Here is a 6,058-nt window from a genome sequence, read left to right as displayed (position 1 = left end):
AGAACAGCTGCCCTGTAGCAGTAAATCTTCTGTAGGGTGGTTGTTAATTGATTAAATTTATAAAATTTTGTAAGTTTGGCCATAATACCAGTTAGGGATCATTTGCACTAGTTGCAACCCTTGCCGCCCATCTGAAAAAGGATCCATAATGGATTTATTTTCAGATGATGGTTAACAGGCAGCTGGTAGATGTTATGTTACCTCCTCAATACCTGTATTTATCCCGAAAAAAAAAAAAACATTTATACCAGTCCTGTTGAAGTTAAATATTTCACAGGTAATCTTTATTACTTTTTTGTAAATATAATCTATTGCAAAGAAGAAAGAATACACATTTTTCAATACACTCTTTGTTACTTTCGATGGGAATCTTGACCAACGTATTTCCAGACAAGAGGCTAGAAGAGACAATAATAGTGTTTGAGAATCTCCAGCAATTAACAACTTAGCAATCAACTATTAACAAAAAATAATAAAACCCAGCTCTGGGCACCTTGATTTTTATACTTGTGGATGTCTAACAATGTTTTAACTTATACTCATTAAGCTCTAATGCCGTGTACACACGATCGGACTTTCTGACAACAAAACCGTGGAATTTTGTCCAAAGGGTGTTGGCTCAAACTTGTCTTCAAACTAGGGACATCAACATAGTTGTATTTTTGTTCTTAAAAACTAGGGGATAATGGTATTGTGGTAACGTTCACAAAAACAAAACAAAAAAAACCCATAATAATATTATTCTTGATATCACTAGAAAAAAAAGCCTTTGAAAATTAGTTTGCAATAACTCCATCAGTATCACCAGCAAAGCAGCTTCATTATTATCCCATTAAAGAAGAAGAGAATTGTGCGCTGCATTTGGAGATTTCATAATTTGCCACGTCACCAATGTTAATTCTCCATTACAAACGATAGTTTACTACACCGACCGCTTCTGCTTCCGAGCATGCGTGTTTGTACGTTGAACTTTTGTCCGACGGACGTGTGTACACACAATCAGAAAGTCCGACAACACACATTTGTTGGTGGAAAATTTGAAAACATGCTAGCCACCCCCCATCAAATCACTTCCTGCATCTATGACCTTTTGTACCACCACCCCCTCCCTTTAGAATGTAAGCTCTACGAGCAGGGCCCTCTTGTCCCTTCTGTATTGAACTGTACTGTAATTGTGCTGTCCCCCCTCTACATTGTAAAGCTATCCGTAAACTGTTGGCGCTATATAAATTGTTAATAATAATAATTTGTTGGCGGAAAGTTCAACAATTGGACAATGGAACATACACACGGTCGGATTGTCCACCAACAGCCTGACATCTAACATTTCCCATTGGAAACTCTGATCGTGTGTATGGGGCTTTACTGTGTGCCTATTTCAAGAAAATGTTCCCAATAAAACAGTATTTAGCTGTCCCTGTAAAGTACAGTGGGTCCTGTACTTGCACTCCTTGGCACATCAAAGAGGGCTCCCTACCAGCGCCTGTGTTGTGGCTCTGCTCCATCTGTGCACTTGGCTGTGCACAAAGCACAGCTTGACATAATGCTGTATCTGGCTACATCTGTAGCAAAATTGTAGTTATCACCCAATAAAGTAACTTAAAGAACAGAAGACCAACATCTCAGTTCCCTGCATGGTAGTAGGATCTCAAGAAAATAGACACCAAAAATGAATAATATTTTTCATGAAGGGTTTGAACTTACCAAGCACACAAGACTGCACAGGATACATGCCAACACAAGTGACATTAACACCAGCAATGCAATACCCCATCCAGGGACACCTTTAGAAGAGAAATACTTTTTGTTACTCAATGTTACCAGTGCCGTATTTATTAGGGGCAGAAGGGAAAATTGCCCTGGGCGCCCCTACCAGAGGGGGCTCCAGACATGTTCCATCTGATAGTGCTCCATTCCGGTTTGGACCCTGCTTACCTTTCACTGCTCCAAGCTACACACCTGATGTGACATCTGCACCAGACACTCCCAGAATATATATACACATGAACCAAAAGTGACTACTAATGTTGGCCTTTTGCTTTGCTTGTTGGTGCCCCAGTACATCCTGGGATATCTCATACCTTCAATACCTCCAAAACAAAGCAAAGCTAATACTGAATACAAGCTCCATAAATGATGCAGGTGCTGTTAACAGGTGATGTGATAGACTTCTATGGAGGCTTTGGAGATGCTTTGAAGCACCAAGAAAGCAACATGAGGTATAATTTTTGAAGCAAAACAAACACAACAGTGTGAACAGGTAACCATTTTATTTAATGAAAGGTGCTTTGATTGGCATTTGGAGTGCTTTAAAAGTGTGTCCAATGCCACATTTTGAAGCAAGTGTAAATGAGCCCTAAATACTCTTTGCCTACTGGCTGTCAAGAGCATTGTCCTCAAAATGATACAGTTTGAGGAGTTAGTTAAAGATTTTGCAGACGCTAAATGCAAGAAGAAATACTTTCTGTAAATATTGCAGTGTGATGCATAACTATGATGTATTACTTGCCAGTTCTAATTACATATTTTTATAGCCAATAAAATTGAGAGATCTTCTTTGGAACCTATTTTTGTTTTTAGAATACATGCGGGTTATCATTCATTGTGGTTCACTTTTTTATTTGTCATATGGTTAAATTTATATGCTAAGGGCCCCCAAACTTGAAGTGCCCCGGGCACCTCAAGATCTAAATCTAGCACTGAATGTTACATTGCAGTTTGTCATTATTGTGAGGTTAGACTGAATCAATGATAGTTGCCCAGTTGACATACTGACCTCCTGTCTTCAATATTTTGAGTCACTGACCTGGAAAAGGAGTTCTGACTTGCTCCGAGGTCAATTGCTACATTCTTGTTCCAAGTCAATGACTCAGAAGGTTGAAGCCAACCAGGAAAACAGGCCATTACCAGCAGCCTACATATTTCTCTCCCTTTAAAAGGAAACTATAAGGACAGATTCACATGTTTGTGGTGTATCATATGGCATATTAACATGCATTGACAACAAGAATAGACCTTTTAACACACGTGTACCTTTTTTTTGTTTTTTTTTGTTTTGTTTTTTAGTACAACACAATGCACAGGTGGTTCACAGTCTTACACTGTCTTGTGGTTCACTAAAACTCAGGTCCATTGTGGTGCACTGGGGATGTACACTAAGATGCCAATAAATTGCAATGCAATTTCAGAATATACTTTGATCTGACACCAGTAAACAGAATTCGGGTTAGGTGTATGCTATTAACCAGAGTGCTTGGCCCATTGTTACTGGTTTCTTTGCAGAATTTGCATATGCTCCATATCAAATCTAGATCAAAGATTTTGGAAAGGAAAGATGAAGAAGATGGCGATCTCGAAAATAATTTGTTAGAGAGTTATATTATTGGCTAGTGGACAACACATCCATTTGTTTTATACTAGTTTAGCATTTGTGAGTTCCAATACTTTATGTGGTTAACCACACCAACATCCAAAAACATACCTGTAGCTGTTGTATTAGTTTGAGCCTCTGTAAGAAATAAAAAATTTGTATAATTATTCCACAATTATTATTATTATACAGGTTTCATATAGTGCCAACAGTTTGTGCAGCACTTTACAACATGAGGGCAGACATTACAGTTACATTACAATTTGGTATAAGAGGAATCAGAGGGCCCGGCTCATTAGAGCTTACAATAGTTTTACTTAAGCAGCTGTTAATAAGGTATTGCTGAGGTTTACATTTATTGCAATTAGCCTCACATTCATGCTCCTTATTTAACAATATTGTTCATTTTTTTTGAGTTTCCTCTGCTAATTATATGTTAATGATCAGCACTCAGCATGTGAGTTAAAGTGGAAGTAAACCCTTCTATCGTTTTCAGTCAAGGAAGCTGCTATCTTGGCCTCTAATGATTCTTCAACTTCCATAATGCTGCACATGTGATCAGTTATGAACCCAGCCATTGGATGGTTTGAAAGTTTGGTTGAGAGCACAACCAATGTGAAAGTTAGCATTTCCGGCATGCCGGGAATGTAAATGTTTTTTGAAATTGGGTTTACTCCCACTTTAAGGTCTTTCCTTTAGGTGGTGTTGCAGGAAAAACCTCAATGTTTAGGTCACAGTCCTGGTAAAGGAGAATGGTGCTATATGACAGAACCCCTTATGGTTAAAAAAGAAAAAGGCGGGTTTCATCGATTATATACAAGTGCTTTGAAAAGTATGTTTTTATTTAGAAGGTATGCAAGGGACAGTGGCAAGGTACCAAAGTGAAGTAACATGTGATAGTAAACCGCAGTCAGCAGAAAAAAAACCCAGCAGGCATGGAATATGGTTATTTTACATATAGTCTTTCCCTATTATAACAGTTTTATAATAATTTTGGCTTGAGATTAGAGTATTATAAGGGTCACAATGCTTTCCTTTCCACAATAAACTGAGGCTCCACTTCCCTGCAGCATGGGCCACATTTCTAATGATAACCTAGCCACTTAGTAACATGATCAGGTATGAAGGTATAGGATAAAAATGGCCACAGGCAGATGCCTCCCCAATGGTGGCCCTGGCCATACACACTTTGATAAATGTTCATCTTCTTTTCTGATTCATCTCCTTAGATAGGAATAATTGACCTATAGTGGATTTTGATAGATAATTAAGATATGGTTGTAAGTTATGATTGTACATTGTATTATCAATTGCATTTCTGTTTACACCATGTTATCTCATAACACGATTGATCAACTCCGATCAAAATTTAGTCTAAAACGTGAATAAGGATGGCAATGGGAAAAATTTTGATAATCAGTGGAAAATATGGACAGAATGGTTCAAAGTAGACTAAGGTTAGTCTTCAGAAATGTACATTCTTGATTGCATTAGTATCTTAGCAATGCTCATCTTTTACCTAACTTACTTATTCAGAAATGGTTAATGTTACCCTCGTTATTATCCATCTAATACCTTACCTTCCCTTTTTCTTCCTAACTTTATTGTTCTAAAGGAATACACTGCGTTGTTCTTAAACGTAAATCTATAACTACCCACCCCTTTTATGATTTCTGTTCTGGTTGTCCAATGCTTTATTATGTATTCTTTTTATACTCTCTATACCATTTTGTACTGCGTTTTGTACTTATAATATAATATAATAAAAAATAATTGAAAAAAATGTAAAATGTTATTTTAAAACGATTGGAAGGGAAGTTGTGGCTATTCGTTTGTTTGGCGATCTCATTATTTTGATTGATTTAGAAAATCGAAGCGTGTTTAGCCACCCCAACAATGTTGAGTGATGAGAATTTTGGACATCCTTGAAACATATGGGAACCTCGTCTCTGTACATTGCAGCTCAGCCAAGTAGAGTAAATATAGCTAGGTACTTTCTTCAGTTCTCTCAGCAAAGAGAGAATGGGAACAACATTTTTTTTCAACAAGCAATAAAATCGAATGAAGTGCCTGTTATCACATCAAAGGAACCTTACTCGAGTCAGACATAGACTGTCAAACTGACCTCTCCACTTAGAGGAAATCAAGCACGGTATAGCCAACTATGAATTCAGATAATCCAATGGGTATTATAAACCAAGATACAAAATATTGACAGCATGACACAAACACCTAAAATACAGTGGACTACATATATGTGTAAATAAATAGATCTCTGACCTGTTTCATGGAGGCCAAGACTGAGGATAAGACAAAAAATCCAAATCCCAGCTTTACCAAACGAAACGTTTGCAGTCATGTTGATATTATTTGCAGTCAGTGGACAGTTACACTCAATGATCTCCGACTGGACCACAGGTAATTGAATAACTTCTCTTTCATAGTTTATGTTCACATAGCAGTCACTGTTTGTGGGAGGATTTGCACTTGACATTTGTAAGATTTACAGGGATTAACTGAGGAATTTATACTTGCATGACACTGTTTGTTCCTGCTGCAGTTTTAATATGTAATGTTTCAGCTGAGTAAACACTCCAGACAAATGTGGGAATCTTCAGTTTAGTGCATATAAATTGTAGATCATGATGAAGATATAAATGGATACCTTGATATCCTAGAAGTACACTT

At 37.3% G+C, this 6,058-nt stretch overlaps 1 long non-coding RNA gene across 1 annotated transcript; it reads right to left on the bottom strand.

The window, feature by feature from the left end:
- Window positions 1-256: 256 nt before the first annotated feature.
- LOC143988670 (uncharacterized) lies at window positions 257-5,785 on the bottom strand. Its single transcript, XR_013276892.1, has 4 exons — window positions 5,651-5,785; window positions 3,482-3,508; window positions 1,705-1,784; window positions 257-398 (listed from the first exon to the last, which is right to left on the bottom strand). It is a non-coding gene; the product is annotated as an uncharacterized LOC143988670 (long non-coding RNA).
- Window positions 5,786-6,058: the final 273 nt, after the last annotated feature.

This window comes from Lithobates pipiens, unplaced genomic scaffold, assembly GCF_037356315.1.
Source record: "Lithobates pipiens isolate NorthernLeopardFrog02 unplaced genomic scaffold, aLitPip1_a1.2 Scaffold_1, whole genome shotgun sequence".
Taxonomy (NCBI): Eukaryota; Metazoa; Chordata; class Amphibia; order Anura; family Ranidae; genus Lithobates; species Lithobates pipiens.
The sequence above is the reverse complement of the archived record's forward strand: the minus strand, read 5'-3'. Positions and strand labels throughout refer to the sequence as shown.